The 24,608-nt window shown below is 39.8% G+C and overlaps 1 protein-coding gene across 7 annotated transcripts in view; it reads right to left on the bottom strand.

The window, feature by feature from the left end:
- Positions 1-24,608, bottom strand: part of sema5a (sema domain, seven thrombospondin repeats (type 1 and type 1-like), transmembrane domain (TM) and short cytoplasmic domain, (semaphorin) 5A) — a 158,457-nt gene that overhangs the window by 122,140 nt on the left and 11,709 nt on the right. For 5 of the 7 annotated variants that reach the window (XR_013280805.1, XR_013280807.1, XR_013280806.1 and 2 more), the window contains exons 4-7: positions 17,686-17,758; positions 17,255-17,370; positions 15,800-15,923; positions 15,386-15,664 (exon numbers count right to left, since the gene is read on the bottom strand). The gene's annotated coding sequence lies outside the window, so the exon portion shown is untranslated. Of the gene's footprint in view, positions 1-15,385; positions 15,665-15,799; positions 15,924-17,254; positions 17,371-17,656; positions 17,759-24,608 lie in introns of all 7 variants that reach the window. The other 2 variants (XM_077508474.1, XM_077508473.1) reach the window with 2 other exon arrangements.

The raw sequence follows: 24,608 nt of genomic DNA, 5'->3' as shown, positions 1-24,608 counted from the left end.
CGCCCTAAATCATCAGAGTGCCACGCCGGATGAAACGGTAGTGTTCGGAATGTTAAGTAGGTTTGATTGAAAGGGGCCACACGGGTCCGGTAAACAGACGAATCGGTCAGTTTGATTATGAATTGATATGAAATAGACTAAGATTGGCATCTGACCTCACAGGGAATGAGGTGGTTGTTTGTTTATCTGACGACAATCCAGCTGTGTGCGGTTATGTATGTAGGCGACTGTATGTTAGTTGAATATATTATAAATTGAATATATATTATTTAAAAAAAAAACACGTTTCCTGTTTTGGGTCAAGTCCAATTTCTAAAATTATTTCTATTTGCTAAATGCTAGAATAAGGAGAAAATGATTTTTAAACAATTTAGGAAAAAACAGACGATTTTTGGAAGCGTCTGATAGGTTTATTGACATTAACATTTGAGTTCATTAAAGACACACCTGTGGATTTGGATGTGTGGTTGTTTTTGTAGCATCATGGGAAAGTTACAACAATCAGGAGAATTGCCGACTTTTACAGGTCTGGTTCATCCATGAAATTTCCAGATGCCTAAAAGATGTAATGATTATATGTTGTGTTTTAAGCTGTTGTGCTGAAACGGTCGCAGTATGTCCGAAAGGAAAAATTAATGAATAAAAACAAACGAGGTACGACGTTCATCTTTTCTAACAATTATACGCAAGTACACCATGGTCACGTCTAGCCATCAAATGGCTCAGGAAGTCGGAAATGGGAGCAAAATATCCTCTCAAGGTGCTCGATGAAGGTGGTACGAGTGTTGTCATTTTCCACAGTGAAACGAGTACTGTACCGACATGGGCTAAAATGTATATTACAGTTTGCAAAGTCATAAACGGCCAAAAGACCTTGAATGGAGGTATGTCCTGCGGTCTGATGAGACTGAAATGTAACTGTTTGGGTATAATCAGCATTGGGGTGGCAGCATCATGTGATGGGATCTGTCTGTCTGTCCATCTGTCTCCATTTTTTTTTTTGTTGCAATTATTTTGGGGGGGTTCTCTGATTCTTCCTTTTTCTCAGGAGCGTATTGGAGGTTAATCAATAGTTGTTGTTTTTTTATTTCTAATTTTATTTGTTGTTTCTCCCAATGCATTTGAATGGGCGTCAGCACATTTTTGCTTTCCACGGGCCGGCTCGGTCACTATCCCCCGCTGTATACGGGATATTCATCATCCCGGTTGTATTCGCTAGTTTATGATAATTACTTACTATTTCATATACAATGTCACCTTTTGCAGCACCCTCCTGGCAGATTTGAAATTAACTATGAAATTATTTATTAGCAAGTCGTGTTATGCATTCACATACACACGGGGACATGTATAACGTGAAAATGTGTCTTTCAGTTCCAATTTCGAGTCACTGTAGGAAAGTTGTGACACTTAACAGTTCTAAACAAATAAGATTAAAAGAATTGACTTAAATCATTTAGCTTCAGGACTATGAACAATATACCGAAATACATAATACTTTAATGTTATTTATTTTTGCTTTAATTTTTGTGTAATTCTACTAAAAAATATTAGTTTTCTTTTTCTACTATTCCTACTCTTAGAACATATATTAGTGTATTGTGTCCTGTCATCCAAGGACATAAGCATAAAATTGCACACAAAATCACAATGGTCCATCAGCACAAATGCAACAGTATCCAACCAACAATAGCAGCTCCAAAACATTCCCCAGAGTGACGAAGTGACACAGACGACAGTCAAGCCCCGCGTATATCGCCGGGGCAGGTCTAAATTTAAGCTCGGGGGCTAAATCTGCTGTGAACCACTGAGCTGTTTCGCGACGCCTCTGCTGGCTCCACATCAAAGCCGGATCGCATCACTTTCAGCTGCGATACATTCATTCACAGTCTATGTTTAGCTTTTACCTCCTCTTGCTGCTCCAATTAAAAATAAAGACGAGCAAAGTTTTTTTTTCCCCCCCTCTCGAACACGATGCATATTCATGCGACGTGCGCACCAGAACAATATAAACAAGACAAGGCTAATTGGATATTGGACAACTGAATTAAATTTTCTCAGAAATGAGGCAGGTATTGATTTTGCTTGCACACCCCATGCATCGTTATATTCCCCTCAAAGCATTGTGGGATATATTTACTGCGAGGTCTGCCCTCTTGTTGTTACTTATGCCCTGGGGTCCACACGGGCTCGACTGGAGGCCAAAAAAAAACAAAAACAAAAAAAACAGATGTTTGTTCACGCATGTGTGTGTTTTGGTCTGCGTGGTTGCTGAACGAGCTTAACACTTGCCTGTGTGTGTGTGTGTGTGTGTGTGTGCACAGCTGTCTACCTGACCCAAATTTATCCCTTTCGAGCTGAACAGCTTCTTTGTGCACAAAGCCCCTCTTCACTTGTATTACTTTGGGTCACAAGTTGAGCAAGTTGTATCGACACCAAACTCCAAGTTAGATTTTAAAATGCATAATCTATTTTTTCTTTGGATTATTATTTCCACCCATGTAAGTGAACTAGCTGAATAAATGGCCTACAGTCACACTGGGGGAGAAGGAAAAAAAAAAAAAAAAAAAAAAAAACAAAGGTCAAAGGGTCATCTTGGGTCATTTGAGATGGACCACTGGAGTGGAGCTGCTTCGAATGAGAGAAAAAAAAAGAAAAAAGAGAAGAGTAAAAGGATGAAGGAGACTTTGGGAAGGATGGAAAGGGAAAAGGGATGAGAGGAGACGAAAGCCGGTTAAGATTGTCAGGGCGCGGGGGGTCTTTAAAGAGGTTAGGCGGGAACAAAATGAGCCGTCAGAAAGGAAGATAATGGAGGTGATTAAAAGAAGATGAGTTGAGGTGGCAAAGAAAGAGATGGATGGAGGAACGGGAAGTGAGGATTGACTTAGAATAACACAATCTTCTCCTGGAGTAACTGAACCGGGAGAAGAAAACAGCAGAGGTGGTCAGCCACAGCTGGAAAAGCAACAATAGACTTCTTATAAGTGGAGAGGAAACAGAGTGGGGGGCTCCATAGGGGCAACACAGCCCAACTGGCCTGTATAAAATCCTCCCTCATTAACTTTGAACCACCTTAATTCCTTCACCAGCCGTTTCTTCTCAACCACACCTTCATTAGACCACTGTAGCAAGACGTGTGACCTGCCCAAAAAAAAAAAAGTGGTGAAATTGATCCTTTTGCTGCTCACGTTGTGGTAAAAGACGAATACTTTGCTAATAAGACGGAACATCTCCCGTTGAATGAACACAAGCTTGGCTCACCAACCAAGAAGGCAACACAAAGAAGCTATCGCGATGCAAAATTGTTTCACAAAATTACCGTATACGTTGCTGTTGTTCACATAAAGACAAATTGAAGTCCGTTATGGATGTATCTGTTCTATGACTCGTTTTTTTTTTAAAAATGGATGGTTCGGGAGTCACATGAGCCTTCCAACATTTGGATAGCAACTCTGCTATTTTCCTCCTTACTAGCTTAGCAGCGATTGTCGGTTGTAACATAAGAGAAATAGAACAGCTAGGTATAGAAAGCTAACTTTAGAAAGAGGTTAACAACTGCCAAACAAGCAAAGGATAGGCATCCAAGGAAGCTCGGTGATATAGCTATTAGCTGAGCACACTGTCAAGATTGGAATAGGGTGACCAGATGTCCCAATTTGCTGGAACTGTCCCGTTTTGTGCCTTTGGTCCCGCATCCGGTCGGATTTTGCCAACCTCATTGTTTTGTCCCAATATTACGCAGGTACCAGACCAGCGTCCTGTATTTTGCCATGAGTTTCGGTATATCAATCACACTGTTGTCATAGCAATACATATGATAAAGCCATTAAAAGCGATTTACTGTTCAATTCCTTCCTTGCATTCTCATTTGTATCTAAATCGGTAGCAAGTAATGAGGATTGACCAGAACTAGAACTACTTCCTGCTTTTGCATCTATGAATCATGGGAAATGTAGTCCTACCATGCACTACAGTCACCACTTGCCAGTAGCTCCTTTTTAGTCTTCCTGTTCTGGGTTTGAAGCTCCTTTAGTTTGAAGTTGTGGATATGCATTGTGAACCGTTTCTGATAATGTTCCGCATCCTTTTTGATCATCATTCCCCATACCAGACTATGATGAAGTTCATCATCCATGTCCAAAGCAGTAAATAATATTTGGATGGAGCCTGTGGGTGCGAGGTTAAAATCTGTTGGACACAAAACCTTGGGCTTTTTTTTTTTTAATCATTTAAATAATCATGAAGGTGAAATAGTCTTTAGTAGACATAAATCTCAGTTGATGAATGAGGGGAAATTGTAAAGTTTTGAATATTTTCTTTGCTTTTCAATTCCTCGTAAAAAGCAAGGTGTCTCATTACCACGGATTTCATTTGTTAAAAAAACCTTGGAGGTCCATTATGGAACAAGCACATGACCACTAACTATTTTTACAGCAGACTTTACAAGTGCCCGAGACCGTCAATGTGTTCACTTTTTCTATTAGCCCGCACCCCCTGGGTGGTTCATACAATTGTGTTATTCTTCTGAGGCCGTCCAAGTGCGCGTCCGCATGGGGCGACTATGTCTGGTGGCGATAAAAACGGCAGAAAGCACATAAATAACGACTTAACGATCCACGTCCACCCTCGCCTTTTATGATGACGATGGCGTTTTCCATGCCGGGACCGATCCACATGTGGCTCGCAGGTGTACTCGGCAGTAGCGCCGTCACACTCTCCTGCTAACTTGCCACAAGAAGGTCCACTTATACTAACGCCTAAGCCTCATTTACCGAATATATAAGATGTTTAGTCATGTGCCTAAATGCATCTTTGTCGCACGTGTTCTTTCTTGGCTCGGAGAGTCTGAGCATTAATCATCCCGTCAAGTTTCCTTTTTATCTAAAGGGTGTGAACGAATGATAAATGTGTGTTTGTGGATGTCTTACAGGTGCAATATGTCCTTTTAAGTGTCACAATGTGTAGCACCAAACAGAAGAAATAAGTTTGTCCTTTAGGTACAGTCTGCATAGGGTGACCAGATATTACGTTTTAACGGAACAGTCCCGATTTTCAACCTTGTTTCTTGCAAGTCCCGGTACTGCTGGGACCATGCAAAAAAAAAAAAAAAAAGATTGGATAATACTGAGTGCACTGACTCGTTTAATCTTTTACTGCCACACGTCATCATTCACATCATCCTTGAAAACGTTCTATTCCATCAGATTTCGTCATCTTTCATTGTAATTTGATACACGGGCAGCCCATTGAAGAGAAACAATGCTGACATCTGGTGGCCATAGTTAATGTTTTTGATTCCACAACCCATTGACCAGGCAGCGCTGCACTTAGATGTTGCAATGTCCATTAATTTAAAAATAAAAAAATAAAAAACGTAGTTGACGTCTTTTAATGTTTATGGCGGCATACATTGTGATTTTATTCATCGTGTTTAAACGTTTTTGGCAGTCAAAGAGTTAATGCTGTTGAACCATAAACCAAGATAGCATTTCGCATTAGCCAAAGCAATAACAAGTACCGGTTTGTATTTGTATTAATAGTTCCTGACGAGAATGTATTTTATATTTGATTTCCAGCAAAATTGAAGTAACTTTGAAAATCTGATCACTCTACCAATATGAGCTACAAAAATGCTTGGAAAAATAACTGATTGCGTCACAGTGAGGCAATGCCATTACACCAAGACTAGCATCACTCCTTTTCTATGGTACACGAGGCCTGAGGATGAGAATGTGAATGAAGATGGGTTACATGCAGCGTGCCTCGTGTTTTTCTTTGGCGTTGCTGAGTTTTTGGATGGTTCATAGGAAGACGGAAAATGCTTTTTGACGCTAAACCATAAAATTGCATACTTGACCCTGCACTCTAACCCATCGCTATCAAAGGAAGGGCAAGAAAAAGCATTTACAGTCCTCTTGAGATGACTTAAGCCATGTATAAACTTTTCAGTATTGAGTGATGGAGAGCGTGGGAGACAAATCATGGCCCTCTTTAGGTTTTCAGAACCTATCTAAGTGCAAAGCACAAGGTAGGGAATTGCTGTTTCTAACTGAAATGGCTTTTTTTTTTTGTCCTGTTTTGTAGTGCTGGACAAATGAAGCTTCACGAATGTTTACTGTCATGACTAGGGTCATGCAAGGGTTATGTTTACTGTCATGACTAGGGTCATGCAAGGGTTATGTTTACTGTCATGACTAGGATCATGCAAGGGTTATGCTTGGGCCATGCAAGGGTTATGTTTACTGTCATGACTAGGGTCATGCAAGGGTTATGCTTGGGCCATGCGAGGGTTATGTTTACTGTCATGACTAGGGTCATGCAAGGGTTATGCTTGGGCCATGCGAGGGTTATGTTTGGGTCATGACCGTGAGGTCAAGCGTCTGTTTGGAACTGATGTAACCAGCATCTAGTTTCAACTGGTACGACGCTATGTGATGTCAAGACTTTTTTTAAATCTCTTTAATTGGTCAACAGCCAATCAGATAATTCCATGTCAGTCCTGTTCGCCACACGTCTAGCCACAAACAGATCGATTCGCTGTCTATATAAGCCTGTCTGAGGAGGGTGTGTTTTTGTCAGATTATTACCCCTGTTCCTCCGTGCAACTCCACCGCCCAAGTTAGCTTAGCGTCTCGTGATTGATACATTCTCGTCGTTTCTCGTCTAGTCAATGTTGTTCTATGCCTCTCGATGTTAAGCGAATAAAGAGTTAAAAATCTTATTTGCGTCTGCGTTTTTGGGATCCAACCCCAGAACATAAAAATTTAGTTTCAAATTTTGCAATTTTACTTGCTAAGGTGGCAGCAATAAACATAGAAATAGACAAACGAATAGTGTTGCCATTCTAGTTCAGAACACAGCTCCAACACAAAGGAGACTAACAACAAACATTCCGTTGTTATAAGCCCTTCTAAAAGGCAACACAAAAGGAAATATACTCCTAAAAGGGATAACTTTTTCACCCCAAAATGCCTTTGGGGAAAGTAGCACAAAATAGATCGCACTGCTACAAGGTCTGGCTTCGTGATACCAGTGGTCTGATTTTAATAACAAGATCGTCGCAGCAAAGTGTGAAGGCGAGTCAGAAGCAAATAGATCTTCCGCGTAGGAGTTTCTCCCGCTTCTCTGCGTGTCAGCCAGAGACAGAAGCAACTTTGAAAGACCGCTGCAACTAAATACATTTCGTCTATATCAATTTAACTTGATCGGAGCTTTGCTTATAGGCAAAAACAAAAAAAACAAAAAAAGTCTTGCAAATGAAAATGAGCAAAGGAGTACTATTTGGTCCGAGCCCTGGTCGAGGGAAGGGTCAGATGCGGTCAAGCTCGGGTCAAAATAGCCTGAGAACGTGAAACTTGAGCCTTTGTTTGCAGCCTACAGAGACGTGATATTATGCATTTGAAAACAGGATGAACAATTAATCATTTGTTTGTATGGAGAGTGTTTTATTTCTTCCAGCATGATGGATTGATATCATGTAATATTGCTAAGAATTTAAAGTACTGTATAAATAACTTAAAAAATCTACAATGCTTCAATAGTTCTCTGTTTTTTTTAATGTGTGTTTCAATGAATGTTGATTTACTTCCTCCGCTCATATGCTCTTTGTGTGTATCCGACTGCCTCTCTATGGAATCATTATGTAACGCGACAGGCTTCAACGCTCCATTCTTGTTTTGGGGCATCACAAAGTCAACCTTCACTAGAGCGTTAACTATTTTTTTTCGAGTCAGGGCAACTTATGAGGGAGCCATCTGACTCCAGAAAAGCTTTAAACCTTGCGCATCCGTCCCAGCGGAGGCAGCGGAGACGGCGAGTCAGCACAACTCGGCGAGGGGATGGAAAGATTTCATGAGCAGGAGAATTAGAGAGCCGGGATAACCAAGTGTCAGTGTCAATGGGGAATACAATCCGCCATCTACTGTATTTTGCAGGGGAGCTTCAGTACCGGACTGGACTTTCAAAAATGTTTCATGTGAATGACAGCATTGAACTCTTGAGTCACTTGCACATACTGATAAAGTCAGTATGTTGAACTGCCAATCGTAAAGACATTGACATTTCTATTTCTTTCTTAGAAAAATATGGTAAAGTAGAAAAGAAAATCCAGTAATTAGCAGGAAGACTGGAAATATTATATGCAAAATGCACGTTTATAACAATCAAGCTCATCCATAAAATGAAATAAAAGCCAATTTAAAAAATATTAAAATATTTTTTTTTTTTGTAATGTATGTTTTGTGGAACATTTCAATAGTCAGTGCTGTCCACAGGTCATAATTCTATGTTTTTAGCTCATCAACCAAGATGCGAATGTTATACTACTGACGTGAGGCTCAGTTACTGTCCGCGGTTTTAGCCAGTTAAGCTAACGATGCTAGTTTCATGATTTTGGTTTTAACGTCGGTAGACCAGACATCCCTTTTATCAGTCACGTCAGCCAGTCACGTGTGAGTCTTCTGTCCCGAGTCTTGGCGGATTTCACTAACGCCGTTGTTTTGTCCCGCTATTTTCACCACAAGTATAAAAAAATAAATAAATTTAATAAAAAAAATCAACAAGTGGACGTATGTGTTGCTTTGAAGACCCCCTTTTTCTATGATCACTCAGTTCCTTAGACCCCATTATTAGATTTGGCAGAGGCATTTTTTTGTTGAATTACAGTTGTAATTCTTTAATACAAAAAAAATAAAATAAAAAAATACAACTTTCTTCCTGTAACGATCGTTAAGCATATAATTGAAAATGTATTTAAGGCAAGTTGTAAAAGGTCTGAAGCCTTCTCGTTTATGTTTACAAATGTAAAACATAAGTCATGCTCCTCAGTACTGTCTCAAAATGTTCTCTAATCACGATACTGTAAATGTAGAAGTTCGTATGCCGAGAAACGTTTCTTGGGAGGAGCAATATGGCGGCCTCGCGACTTCAAAAGGTCTTGGACCATCGGCGATCCAGTCATATATTATGATCAGTGGATTTATATGACCCCAACAGCCATGTTTTGATCAACTACAACTACTTCCTGCTTCCGTGTCTAAGAATCATGGGAAATGTAGTCCTATTAGCCGAACGATGCGGTCACTGGTCAGACCCAATGCAAACTGAGCTTTTCTGGCGGCATATTTACAATGTTACAATGAAGAACTGGTGGGAGGGAAAGTCAGCTTCCAATAGCTACCGGGACTGAGGAAAAAAAAAAAAAAAAAAAAAAAAGGGTTGGGTAATGGTAAGCGTATCGAGTTGTTTAGCACGGTTGAACTGTCAACCAAGATAGCATTTAGCATTAGCTAAAGCAATAACACAACCACTTGTCACCAGATTAAATAGCAATTAAAATTTGTTATACATAGTTCCTGGTGAGAATTTATTGTATATTTGATTGTAGTGTCCTGAATTTTAAATTTTGAAAAGCTTTTTCCCTTTTCACCAGATTTGAACACCGTCAAGCAGACAAGCTAATGACTAGCAGCTTTCGCTAATCGTCACATTTCTCGCACAAATTCATACTTTAACGAGAATGGTTTGTTCTTATGAATGAGTGAGTGAACTGTTGCCCATATGCAATAACAGCTGGTTTGTTGTTCGCAGCCAGCAACTTGTGTCAGACCGCACTCCACTTTTGTGGTTTCACAGCAAGAACTGTGGCGCTATTGTTTCTAAAATCAGGTCGCCCCGTGAGGTTGGCGGCTAAAAGTGGATTCAGAGTGTGGACCCGGTTTTTGGAGCACAATACACCGAGGGCCTAATTTACGCAAGTTTGTATGTGCAACAACTGGTGAAAAGTGGATTGTTCACGCAAACAGATGCGGAACCCGACACACCCAGATGTGCAGCTGCTAAGTGCCGCACGTTTCAATTAGTGTGTTCTTGGAGGAATTTATGTCGATAAGATTTGAATTTAACATGCACAACTTGATTCTTGAGAACAAATTGTGCCAGCTTGATATTTGTAAATAGCTCATAATAGCTAGATCAATTTCAGGGCATAATAATTAACTCATTCACTCGCCGCCATTTTCACATTTCGCAATCCCGTTCGCTCCCGCCTGTTTTACTGGATTTTGACTGATTTTGCAAGGCCCACAGAATATTGTGTTCGATGGCTATAAAGGCATAGAACCTATGAAAAGAAAGATTAAAGTCTCTTCTTTCATCAGGGGGGAAAAAAAAAAAAAAAAAAAAAAAGTATGTTTCTATCCGTTTCCGTTTTGCAGCAATTAGCATTAGAATAGAGCTAAGTTTCATCAGTTTTTGCAAATCTATTTCAAATTATAAGTAATTGAGCTTTTTTTCTACATGGCCCTGGTTGATCTCCTTTGCTCTGCTGCCACCTGCTGGCCGTTTGTGTAATAACTACCATTTTTGCAACCGTTCTTTGCAGTTGAGAGGCTGCATCAAAGCCTTCTGTATGCTCTCTAGCATAAAAAAAAACGTATAAATACGTCTTTGGGACACTTTGAACATTTAAAAAAAACGTATTTATACGTTAGTGGGAGCAAATGAGTTCAGACGCATCCAATTCCTATATACTTAGGGCAAGTTAAATCAAACAAAACTCGAACCAACAGCCAAAATTTTTTGTGTAATCCACATTTCAGTTTGGTTCTTAAAGTGCACGGACGCACAATTTAGCACCCACCATTAGCAAAAAAAAGATTGCAATCTTCGTAAATCACACATAACATGGCCACCAACAGTGTGCATAATCTATGAGAGTAAACATCGCAATTTAGCACCTGCAATTTGGGAGCTGGGTTAATCACGTCAATTAGTATGCAATGCCGAACCCCAATCACGCTATTTTACACTCTGCAACAAGGACTCAAATAAGGAGTCCGACTTGCACGATGAAGCCCATGAGAGGGGGGGAAACAAACAAAAAAAAAACGGCAAGTGCTTAAGAGCTTTTTTCACTTTGACTTGAGTAGAAAAATCACACTTTTATAGCAAAGAAGTTAACAAAACACCTCTAGAAAGGCAACTCGGACAATGACTCCCCAAATTGATCACTTGCAATCATCATTAATTGAAGGCCACAAAAGGAGAAGCAGTTTTGCACTTTGGTGACGTTATCGCGTGATCCGAGCTGGACTTTCTTCTTCTCGTCTTGTTTTCTTTTCGCTCTCCCCTCCTTCATTTATCACAGAGCGCTGGGTGCCATCCTGTCTATTTTTTCTGTCCCCGCACTACATCAGATTGGCTCGACTTGCTGCCCCTTGAGAGAAAATCCTGCTCGACTGTTAAACAATCCCCCCCCCCCCACCAGCCTGATCGGGACAACCTGTCAACTTGACAACTCCAGATATTATCCTCTCGATTGAGATGATTCCTCATCCCTTTTCTGCATCTTTTTGCAGGCGACTCTCTCCCCTTTTGTCTGTTTATCTGCTCAGTCACTTCTATCGCCGCTGTCCAATCTTCCTTTTCTCCAACTCTCCTTTTAATCTCCTTCTGTATCTGCCTTCCATTTTTCCCCCGACATCACAACCAGTGAGCCGCTTTATCTTTCAGATGTTATCACAAACTTGGGTATATGGGGGGTGGGATAAAAAACGAATTGCGGCACGCTCCGCAATTTCCTTCCCCCGATTCATCTGCCGAGCGACGCTTGCCCGTGCGTCTTTGATTTCTCTTCTGAGGATGTTGCTCCCATTAGCCTTTTCATAATCATTTCAAAGTCGAGTCATGTTTCCATTTGCAATTTTTTTGGTATTTACACAGGCTCACTGATCAAATTCACGCAGCTTTTTTGCGCGTCAAAGTTCTAAACGCATCACATCAAAAGCAGACGCTGTATCATGTAATGATATGTTTTATATAGATGAGACAACCCACCGAGTCAGGGGAGACGGAAAAATCTCAATCCCACGAAAGGCACACTTCTTCTAATGTTAGAAAAAAAATATATACTAGAAACACAAGAACGCAAAAGCAATCACTTGCTGCTAATTGAAGTGACTATACATAGCGCCGACATGTTTTAAGTCTCTCAGGAGGCAGTCCCGTTCTTACCTCGGTGAATCATGGAAACGGGGGTAAATCTGTTGCGTGCCGAGGGAAATAAAACTAGTCAAGTGCCGCTATCAAATGATGCCGCCGTTGTTGCTTGGGTTTTAAAGTCGTTCCTTTTCTATATAAATAGGACGAAAAGAACTTGGGAGTATTTGATTTTACAATTCAACCTGCACGGCATATCGTCCATTTTTGTCTTTGATTTTTTTACATTTTTAAGTTTATGCACACCTTTAGTTTCTTTAAGAATTATGATTTGTTTTTTTTGTTTTTTTATGCGACACTATGCAGTATTCCCTCGTTTTCCACCGGGGTTAGGTTAAAAAAAATACCCGCAATAAATGAAATCTGTGAAGTACCGTATTTTCCGCACTACAAGGCGCACCTTCAATGAATGACATATTTTACATTTTCTTCCATATATAAGGCGCTACAGTAGAGGCTGGGGTTACGTTATGCATCCATTAGATGGTGCTGCGCTAAAGGGAATGTCAACAAAACAGTCAGATAGGTCAGTCAAACTTGATTAATAGATTACAGAGCAGGTTTCTGACAACTCCATTCACTCCCAAAATGAATAAACAAACAGCTGTTTTATTATTTCCTCTGAGGTCAAGTATTTGTATTGGCTAGCGATCCAAGATGGCGGGATCTTCTGCCGATCGTGCAGGGTCACCGATAGCGTCCTGACAGCGAGACCTGTTGCGGCTCAATATTGATCCATATATAAGGCGCACTGGATTATAAGGTCAGCTTTTGAAAACATTGAAGGCTTTTAGGTGCGCCTTACAGTGCGGAAAATACGGTAATGCAATGTTGCTACAAGTTCTGATCAGTCTCTCTTGAACCTTTCCAACAGCTTCTTGGCTTTATCCTTTCCAAAAAAAAAAAAAAAAAAAGGAGGCTTTTGGGATTATTTAATGATGACCCAAATAGAGCCGTCCGCCTCTTTACAGGCATCTCGGTTAAAAAGACAGATTCCTTCTGCTATTTGAGGTTGAGCTGTGACGAGCGGAAACACAACTTCGGCGCTGGCAGGTCAACGCTGCTTAAGTGGCGCTAATTCCCCCCTGACATGCGGACACGTTTGCTACAAACCGCAGACGTTTATTCCTGGATAGACGCAGTGGTGACAGCTGAAGTTAATAGCGCGGCCGGCGTCACATTGAACTCCGACGACCTCCGAGAGGTGTCAATCAAAATAAGAAGTATGATCACAGCTTGTATTGTATCCGAGTTGAAATGAAGAGGAGTTTGCGCAATCATCTCCATGGCAACCGTCTGACCTGGACACTGGCCGCACGTGAACTCGCTGGCCGGTCAACTGACGGGCCGGTCTCCGTGGCAACATGAGAGCATCCCATTCGAAACGGCGGCCATTTTGCTTTCACCTTGACAACTTTAGCAAATATGTTGCGACAGACACCGCGAAGTTATAGTGGCGTACATATTTGGAGTAAATGTTTCAACTGGAATGAACCCATCAGCGGTAGCAGAAAAAAAAAAAAAAAAAAAGTATGTTTCTACCTGTTTCTGTTTTGCAGCAATTAGCATTAGAAGAGAGCTAAGTTTCATCAGTTTTCACAAATCTATTTAAAATTGTAAGTAATTGAGCTTTTTTTTTCCTACATGGCCCTGGTTGATCTCCTTTGCTCTGCTGCCACCTGCTGGCCGTTTATGTAATAACTACCATTTCTGCAACCGTTCTTTGCAGTCGAGAGGCTGCATCAAAGCCTTCTGTATGCTCTCGCATGAAAACAAAAAACGTATAAATAGGTCTTTGGGACACTTTGAACATTTAAAAAAAAAAAACGTATATACACGTTATTGGGAGCAAATGTAAGTCCCAGGGTAAAATGCATGCTGGGCCATTAGGCATTGGCGATGTCACTTTGGAACATTACACACATGTCGAAAGCAACTACTGGATGGCTTTTGTATTTCATATATTTAAAAGAAAAAAAAAAAAAAAAAGTCAGCTTTGAGGCAAGTTAAAACTCATCCAATGTCATAACAAAAAATGAAAACAAGCTTCCAGCACAGGGATAAAACGGCGCGAGTATGTTTGTAGGTTAAAGTAGCCCAAAGCCCCACGGTGCATATGTCAGATAAATAAAGGCAGCAAAAGAGCTTAAAAAGCGCACGGACGGGGCCAAGAGGCTAATGACTGTTTAGCTTACATGTGCATGATAATGCCTCTCCACTTTCACTCCCAGTGGGACTGGAACAACCCCCCCCCCCCCCCCCCCACACCCCGGAGGGAAGCCGTATCACAAAGGTCAGCGACAATAGGCGTCTCATTCATGTGGTTGTCATAGCGACCGCACCATTTGGGTCTACGAGGGTCATTGTCATCAAGGAATTCTCCCGGCGAAACTAATTGCTGCGTTTTTTTGTTGTGTCGTGATTAGGCACAATGCAAAGGAATGTGCAGCTGTAACAATCATTACAATCATATTTCATTCAGCGCCGTCACATTTTTAAAGCTCATTCCTGAAACAACTTATGACCATATATAAAAAAATAATAATAATAATATTGGAAGTTAATTCCACCATCTGGATGTCGGTCTCGTGCATCCTCTGAGGTTGCAATATTAGCGCAGGCTGACTGTCGCTAGCACGCCAAGGACAATAGAAAAAAAAATAAAAAATGGATGTCTTATTACCAAAATAGATTTGCAGATGTTTCTTTGAATGGATTGCACTCAAACAGTCATCATTAAATCAGGTGTTAAAAATCCAAATGTTGATTTAAAAAAAAAAAAAAAAAAAAACTGTTACTGCTCCAATATATCAATCACAATATTTTACACCAAAAAGTAACTGCAATTAAATCCTTGAAATGCCATCCAATTCATAATGCGTTGTGGACTTAATGAACCGACAGCTTCACCTTTGCATGCAGACGAGAGAGTAAAACAAGCACAGAGCAATGTTGAAAAAGCAAATTAAAATAAAATGAATGAAGCTGTTCAAACTAGAAGACATGTTCACATCCGTGACATTTTAATCAAATAATATGTCAGCCTCCCTCTCTCGTGTAAATTTCTTATAACCCTATTCTACTGTCATGAGATATTTAAAAAAAAAAAAAAAAAAAAAAAAAAAAAAGGAGCAGAAGTCAAACATTATTTGTTGAATGGGTCAAACATGTTGGAGGTGCCAGCGCCACCAAGCGGCCACAGGTGGCGAGGCATCTTTTAAAAACTTCTTAAAAAAAAGGCAATGAGACTTGCTTGGATAATACAAATTCACCCACATGCACTTTTAAAACAATTCAATTAAATTGACATTTTGCGGCGGCAATTTCGCATGGGTACCAAACAATGCAAATGATGTTGAAAAAAATGAGGGAAAATTGCTTTCCTTACCTGGTGAGGTGGTCAACTCGCATTTATTGAGTTGCGATCCACGCCGCGTGTCGTCTTGTCCGTGCGGTCGAGCGGTGAAGAAGAAGAACAACAACGATGAATATGCATATAGTCCTCGTTGCAGTGTGCGCGCCGCCGCCGCCGCCGCCGCCGCGTCTGCTCGGGACGGGAGCTCGAAGATCGTCTCTCGTCAGCGGAACCTCCTCCCGGACCTCTCGCTTTTCTATTTGTGACCCACGCAGGAGAGGGCGCCGCGCAAGCGTGGCTTGAAACCGGACACTGCGCCACAGACAGACAGACAGACAATGTGCCTCCCCCAGGAGGGGAGAAAGGAAAAGGGGAGGAGTGAGTACTCTTCCCCCCCCCCCCCCCCCCCCCCCCCAAAAAAAAAGCGAGAGAGGAGAGGAACACAACTTTGGTCCAGCTCGTGTGAGGAGGTTAGCAATGTTTGAGGCGTTCTGTGGGGGTGGAAGATGCGATGTTTCCTCCTCGGTAGCTGCAGCCGAGTTTGGAGACGTGGCAGCGGCGCACAAATGTCCTGCAGGTGGGACGACAACAAAAAAAAGAAAAAAAAAAAAAGACGATAGCTCAGCCAGCTATACGACCAAATGGAGCAACTAGTGGTCATATGGGTGGAATTTGGAATCTGATCATTTGTAATGTGGCTTAAATACATAAACAATATTGATATACAGTCTTCCCTCGCTATAACGCGGTTCACTTTTCGCGGTCTCGCATTTTTTTTTTTTTTACAGTAATATACCCATTTGATAAAATTTTATGAAGGTTTGAACATTGTCAAAGTTTGAACAAGAGAGAAATGTGAGAACATGTAAATGGCTCAATGAGAAAAGTGTCTAAATTGTGCGGTCGGGGATTTTAGAGCCTTAAAACATTTATAAGAGTTGTAAAACATAAAGCTAACTACTTCGCGGATTTCATTTATTGCGGGTATTTTTTGGAACCGAACCCCAGCGGAAAACGAGGGAACACTATCTAAATGTTTGGGGGGGGTCACACAAAATATTTGAACGTGCAAATTCGAACGCTAAGATGTGGAACTTCCAACAGAAAAGCTTGAGAACAGTCGTTTATTTGAATCATTTCATTCTCAGGGCATTGCATCGATCGCAAGCAGACCGTTTTGGGTTGAACCGCTTTCTAAACAGCGTGATGTAGCATGACATACATGTCCAAAATTGGAGTTTTGGGTCACTATCATCCAGAATTTATTTGATTAAATTATATCCATCCACCTTCTGTAGTGATTTAAACGCTTCTCTCTAAAATCAGTTGGGTCAAAAATAACACAAATTAGGTTGAAAGAGAGCTCAACTTTTTTGGGGGGTTATTCAATTAACCACAAAAAAGTTGGGTCAAATGAATAACCCACAAAACAACCCAACAAATTGGGTTGATTTGTAGGTTATTTAATTTGACCCATGTTTTTTGGATTAAATAATTTAAAAAGTTGGAAAAAAAAAAAAAAAAAAAAAAGGATGCTTTGTGCTTTAATATTGGAATAACTTGGAAAAAAAATTTGTTTTTCTGGATATTTTTGGGGGGCGCTTTGGGGTATTTTTATTTTTCTGAATATTTTTTTGTCTGTTTTACTGAATTTTTTTCTGTCATAAAAAATATTCAGAAAAACAGGAGGAAAAATTACTCAGAAAAATGGGGGAAAAACAAAAAAATAAATAAATTTTAAAAAACAGTTAAAAAAAAAAAAAAAAAAAAAGATTTTTTTCCAAAAAACAGAAAAAAAAATCAAAAAAAAAAAAAAAAAGGGAATTTTTTTTTTTTTCAAAAAACAGAAAACTATTTCTTTTTTCCTTCTGGACTCTAAATGACTTCTAGCAGACCACTGACCTGTATATATGACTGGATAGCCGATGGCCCATACACGCTAGTGCAGGCCGTTGAAGTCACAGGGCGGCCATCTTGTCACTCCCACCTCACGAGCAAACTATTGTGTAATATGGTCACTATTTTTTAACATGGAAAAAAAGAAAATGGCACAAAAGAAAATAGTTACACACGGGTTGAACCCACAAACTTGATTTAATATCTCATCTCTAGCTACTGAAAAGCGCAATGAGATGCTAGCAAGCTCCATATTGGAGGTATTAGATCACTGGAAGACAGCCTTGAACTCTTCCATGCCTTTACCTATAGACTTTTTTTTTTTTTTCACAGCCATTTCATAATCAAAACATTGATTATGAACACTTGAAGAAGAAAAATAAAAGAGTGACAGCAGCGTGTTTGCACCTCAATCATCACATCCTGGCTTCAATTACCCGTTTATCCGGCAGTGAATGGACCACCATCAGGCTCCGCACTCCGCCAGCGTCGTACGCACAAGCTTTCGGGCTGCAACACAAAAAGTGTGTGCGTGCGCGTCATGCTGTGCACAGCAGCCCGTTAATACGCTTCTTCGTTGAATAAGCTGTATGCTTCGTACGCGCATATAAATTCAAATCATTTTCAGCGCCGACGACGCGCAGCTCTCCGGCGTGGGTGAGACACCCCACTCGGCCCCCTGCCGTGGGGAGACAAGATGCCAAATTATATAGGAATGGCAACAAAGCAAGGTGGATTTTAATGTCGTAAAACCCGATTTGCATACGTTTGTATTGGAAACATGTTACTAAGGTCTCTTAGTATTTTCACAACATGCGTAATAACTGCAATCATTATGAGCTATAGCGAGGCAAAAGCTTAGCAGGGGTGAACAGATTAGTCGACTTTACCATTTGACAACATAGCTTCGAGTCAATTAAGTAGCAATCAGGTGTTTTAACGCAGACGCCTGACAGAAAGCAAACAGGTGAGGAGATTGTTGCACGGGTCTGTGCAGCAAACGAGCAGTGTTACCTCAAGCGTGCGGAAATATTTACCTGAAAAGCACCAGGGCATTATGGGAAAACAACGCAAGTTTTTAGCATTAGTGTACAAGTACTTCCAAAACGTATCTGCAAGTACGTTTACCGTATTTTTCAGATTATAAGTCGCAGTTTTTTTTTTTTTATAGTTTAGTGCGACTTGTACTCTGGTGCGACTGATGTATGAAATTAACACATTATGATATCATTTCACATGTTATTTTCACACTAAACCGCAAGATGGCGCTCTAGGCCTGTGTTGATAAGTTCAACATTGCCGGTAGCAGAGGAAGCCTCCCGAGTTGGGGGAGTTGTTTAAAAGTGACACCGAGGATGAAGATTTCATTGGATTTAGTGATTTGGAGTGAAACTGATAGTTTGGTAAACTTGTTTACATGCATGTTCTTTATGCTAAGAGTTCTATGAATAACTTGTAGTGATGGGAACATAATTCACCCACGGAACGTTGGGACGAAAGGAGAGTTCCGGGTGGGAAGGTTTTGTTATGTGGAAAAGGGGAGTTAGCCTGTTAGCTTCTAGCTGAGTGGGGAGTTGCTGTGAAGACCTCAGAAGCTGATGTCAATAAAACGCCAGCCTTTGGCTCCGCCCTTCAACACTCCGCCTCCCGTCACTGCTCGCTACAAACTCTTAATATGTTACGTCGTTACTGACATGTAACGTTAGTATACCATACACTTATTCAGCCTGTTGTTCTCTCTCTCTTATTTTTATTTTAAATTGCCTTTCAAGATATCATGTATGTTTTTGGTGTTGGATTTTACCAATTAAAATTCCCCCAAAATTGTGACTTATACTCCAGCGCGACATATGTTTTTTCCTTCTTAATTATGCATTTTTTGGCTGGTTCGACTTATAATCCGGAGCGACATATAATCCGAAAAAATACGGTAAACGTATTTGCAAGTACGTTCGAGCGTACTTGCCACTAAATTTAAAACATATTTAAATACGTACTAGTAGGGGTGTTAAAAAAAAATCGATTCGGCGATATATCGCGATACTTCATCGCGCGATTCTCGAATCGATTCAATAAAATTATTATTATTATTTTATTTTATTTTTTTTAAGAGCTCAGAATTGTTCATTCGGTAGTCTTACCGATTCAACGCCTTATCATCATTGCCTTTTTTTTTTCTTTTTTTTGTGTGTGTGTGTGAATTGATTTTTAAACGTCCATTTTTAATGGAAAACTATTCAACAAAACGTCTGACTTCGGGTTAGGATTCACACCTTGAGCATGGAAGAATGTTATATGAACGGAACATTAAGCCTTAATATTTTATTTTAATGCTGTTCAAACATGAAACAGATTACAACCTCTATAAGACTGAAATTTCAGATAAATAAATCATACATTTTCATATAAATCTTACACTCTACAAGCTTACTGATTAGTATTTTCTAAATTCGAATGAAAAAAAATCGCAACAATCGACTTATAAATTCGTATCGGGATTAATCGGTATCGAATCGAATCGTGACCTGTGAATCGTGATACGAATCGAATCGTCAGGTACTAGGCAAGTCACACCCCTACGTACTAGTCAAAAATGTTTACTCCACATTGGTAGTTCCATGCTCCAAGCATTATTATTTCTGCAGAGGCAGAATATTTGATGCAAATTTACTATTGCTCAAGTGGTGTTGTAGATGTCATAGTAAATAATACATAATTCTATTTTGCGTGCGTTGTTGTGCTGAATAAAAAAATAAATAATCTGATGTTAAAAAAAAATCATTTTGAAAATCCCACTATTTCCACTTACAGCTGCTTTGACCTCCACAACTTTTACTTCCCACTTGAGGAATTTCATCCTCTCTTTTTCTCTCCGCATGCTTGGCTCGCCGGCACGACAGACGTGTAACTCGCTCACGGCCAAAAATCGGAACCCGCGGAGCTCCGGCTACGTTTCAGAGCCAGTCTCGAGCTGTGAGAGAGCAAGTTTCATCCTTGAAACAAACCCCCACCAAAAAAAAAACCCAAAACAAAACAATGCAGTGTGTCTCAAGGAGCCGCAAGGCACAATGATGGATGATTGTTTCTCTCGAAAGGAAGCCTCATACAAATGGTATTAAATCGACGCTGTGTGTGTGTGTACTGTACAGCATGTGTGCGTGTGTTGTTGCTCAGCATTTTTGTTTTGATGTGCGGCAACCCAACTCAAGTTGCCAGGCAACCCGACAAAATCTTAAGGCCTCCTCCTATATTTCACCTGCTTCTATTTGCGCGTTTCATCATTGCGCTTTTTTTTTAAGGCGCCTTTTTGCTGGTCCACTCGGGCGCAGTGACCAAATATTTTCAAAAGTACTGCCATATGATGAAAGATGCCGAAAAGGCCGCTTTTATCTTTCGAAGGCACAATGTTAATTGGGATGCAAAAAATCTTGTGATGTTTGTAAGCAACTGTGACGGCATGTGGTTCGAGCACACCAGCATGATGCCCGCGGGCACAAAGATCATATTAATAGCCCACAGGCATGGTTTAAAAATAGCACACCAGTGATGGGACATTGTGATTTTTTTTTTTTAGGAATGTTGTAGAAGAGATAATCCGACATGGAAAATGTATGGAAATAAAATGATATATGTTTGATAATTATTGTGACGAATCATTAAGATGATCAGGGGTGCCCGAGTGGGGTCCTCAAGAGCCCCTATCCAGCCTGTTTTCCATGTTTCCCCTCACCAACACACCTGATTCATGGTCAGGATCATTATCGGGCTTCGGCAAAGCTCGCTGATGAGCTGATCAATGGATTCAGCTGTGTTGAAGGAGGGAGACGTGGAAAACAGGCTGGACAGCGGCTCTCAAGGACCAGACTTGGGCACCGCTGACATAAATGAATTGCATAACAACATAATACTGCCAAGTAGTGACAGGAAAAATGAAGCTTCATGAAGCACTCGCGATATTTATTTATTCCTCAAGCGGATGATCTTGGTTGAAAGTTAAGTCTAGCGAAATGGAATGTATTAAATCTCCACTGCATCTTGAAATGAGGAATTAAAAAAAAAAAAAAAAAAAAGTGCTTCATGAAGCTTCATTTGCCCATCACTTCTCTAATGCTAATTTGAGTAAATTTGTTATACTGTATCAGAAATGTGTATTAAATAAACTAACCTTTGCATTAATCAATACCCAAAAATGAAAATACATTAATTCTTCCGTTTTGTCAAAATAACATCTTTTCTTGAAAAATTGTGATTATTTCTGAACGCACAACTTTTCATGACAAAAATATCATTTAAAAATGTTCGCAACAAATTATGACTTTATTGCTGTAATGCTCCCGTTTTTGTCTAGACTAAAAATATGACTATTTTCACAACCTTGGTCTTTTTATTTGACAAAAAGGATGACTTGTGAATTGGATGAATTATTCTTCAAGCATTATGACTTTTCTTGACAAAATTCTACCTTTTGTAACGTCACAACTTCTTCTTGGTAAGATACATACTTTGACAAAATAAGATTATTCTTGTAAAATTGTGTATTATATACGGAGCCCCTAAGGTGACATGGTGGGGGGGGGGGGGGGGGGGGGGGGGGGTAACCTTTGCATTGCCTCGCAAGGTGACATGGTAGGTGAAAAAAACAACTTTGCGTTCTCTCTTCCCTTGCAATATTTGCGAGAGAACGCAAAGTTTTTTGCAAGGGAACGCAACGGTTTATTTTATTTTTATTTTTTTTCCTACCATGTCACCTTCGGGGCTCCGTAGTATTATACCGTGTTTGGGAATTTGGCAGAATGCGTTTGTGCCTCACTGTCATACCGAGAGCGTTTTCTCTAATATACCTTGGTGACAGAAAGTAGACGCCTTGAAAATTGAGCTTGAAGAAAACTGTGAAACTATCGTGAAAAAATTACATTATTTTCTTAACGCATAATTTAATCCACCAAAAAAAAAAAAAAAAAAAAAAGAGCTATTTTTTTTTTCCTCGACAAAAAACAACAAAAATTGAGATCTGTTGACTGAAACTCGAACCTTTCCAACAAGCCAATTCATCATGCAGCCTCTTCTCAGCACTTTCAAGCCTTGGGTCATCTCACAACTTGGAAACAACCACCGGAGGCACAAGACGCTCAGCTCTCTCTGACAGATAGCAGCGAGTAAAAAAATACACTCCCTCTCACACATACTGCTGGGAAGTGCTGAAGGTGATAAATGGCCGAAGAAAAAGGAGGAGGAGGACTGAGAATTGGGATGAATGAAGCGAGTGAAAACAAGGAAAACGACAAAGGCCATTCCAGCTGCGAACGCGCGCAGCCATCTCTCATCCTCAGCCCGGCGCTCAATGAGGCATCCGAGCCACGACGCCGCGTCGTCCCTCAAGTCTCGCCGTGGCCCCTCCTGCAGTGGCGGCGGCAGGCGGCGGCCTCGGCCTTGAGGAGTCCACAACAGTCTACTTCCACCGTCACGCTCCGTTGAAGAAGGATTGGACAATGAGGCCATAACTGTCACTGACCGGGAGAGGAAGCGCGTGCGCCACCAGCCAAATGTTAAACTCGCCGTAAAATAATTCAGCAGTTAATTCATCAGAGAAACACAAAGAATATCAAAAGGCCAGGCTGAAAGCAAAATTGAAGAGAAAGTTTCATAAGAAAAAAAAAAATTGCAATGTTACAAATAGAATGGGAAAGAAATATTCTGAACGCGTTTTGTCCTTGTAACAATTCCTATAGCTGCCATTCAAAAGTTTTGCTTAAATTTTCTAAGGAAAAAGCACTTCATTTCCCAATCAAACTAACGAGAGATATAATCTAGTTCAGCGTTGTATAATTGAGTATCTTAACTGAAAATAACTGGTAAAAGTTAAGTCACCTTGGAATTAAGTACTTGAAGTGTTGAAGTTTCTGATGCTCGCTGTGAATCATAATCAGAAGTAATTTGCTACTATTAAATGTGATTAAATCAAAAATTATTTAAATACGAGTGACTAGAATTGTGATCATGTATTTATTTTTGTATTTAGTTCACTTCTGTAATTTTCAGTAGTTGGCAATCTAGGATTGTATTCTTAAATAGTATATATATATATATATATATATATATATATATATATATATATATATATATATATATATATATATAGTGCAAAGACGACACATTTGTAGAAAATTCGAAAATATTCTTAGAATAATGTTAGCTTAGAATTTCACCTAAAAGGTGAATAATACATCCTAGCAAAAATAAATGCTATTCTTAAAGAATGCTAGCTTTTAAGAGAGCTCTTGACAATAACGGGTTATATGTGACCTCACTTGTTTAAACATTACATTCTGATTCATATTATATTTGTGGAATATGAGTTATTTTTAATCCATCTCACGGGGCGGCCATTTTGCCACTTAACTGTTGACTAATGATGACATCACAGTTGCTCAGGGCTTAGGCAATGACCAATCATCTCATCTGTTTTCTGAAGCTGAGCTGTGATTGGTTGTTACCTGAGCAACTGTGATGTCAGCTTTAGTCGACACTGGAGCTGCATACAACATTATTGTCAAGAATGTTTTTTTGTTTTTTTTTTGGTTGACTTCCTCTCTAAGAGCACAGAAGAGGACTTTTCGGAGTTCACTAAGTATAAAACAAAATGGCCAGGCATTATGTGTGTGCAAAATTTCACGTTTTCACAAACGCTAAGAGTAAAACCATCAAAATTAGCGTAATTTTTTTGGTTGATTTCCATTTGTGCAGTTCTAGCACCCTCTAGTGGCTAAATTATTAGTGCAATTTAATTTTCATGACGGATGTTTTGGCCTTCTATGTTTAAAATTATGCTAATTGTCATATGAAGGGGAACCTAATTTGCTTGTGAAGCGATCAATGTGCGCTTGCATTAGCAAGTAAGTGCCTCAATATTATTAGAGATTGTAGGTGGTTCATATGCATTGCGGTTATGTACCAAAGTACAATATTCTGGGTTGTTTTTCTTTGTTTGTTTGTTTTTTTACAATATTGTGATCTTTAAATATCGCCAACAGCCCCACAATATCGTGATAATTATCGGATCGTGACATCGTATCGTGATGTTTGGATATCGTTACATGCCTACTAATAAAAGGCCAAAAATAGAGCCAAATAAGTAAATTCAAAATGCTTTAGTTTATCGATTTGAGGTTCTAACCTTTGACCATTATTGACCCAGAGTGAATTTTTTTTTTTTATGTATAAATGAAAATGTAAACAACACATGAAAATGACAAACCTGATCTAGTCATTATAATTGTGATTAAAAAAAAAAAGTAGTAACTACTTTTAAAACTGAGGAAATTTATGTTATCGCCAAACTTATGAAAGGTAGTGTTGACAA

This window comes from Festucalex cinctus, chromosome 20 (genome assembly GCF_051991245.1).
Source record: "Festucalex cinctus isolate MCC-2025b chromosome 20, RoL_Fcin_1.0, whole genome shotgun sequence".
Taxonomy (NCBI): Eukaryota; Metazoa; Chordata; class Actinopteri; order Syngnathiformes; family Syngnathidae; genus Festucalex; species Festucalex cinctus.
The sequence above is the reverse complement of the archived record's forward strand: the minus strand, read 5'-3'. Positions and strand labels throughout refer to the sequence as shown.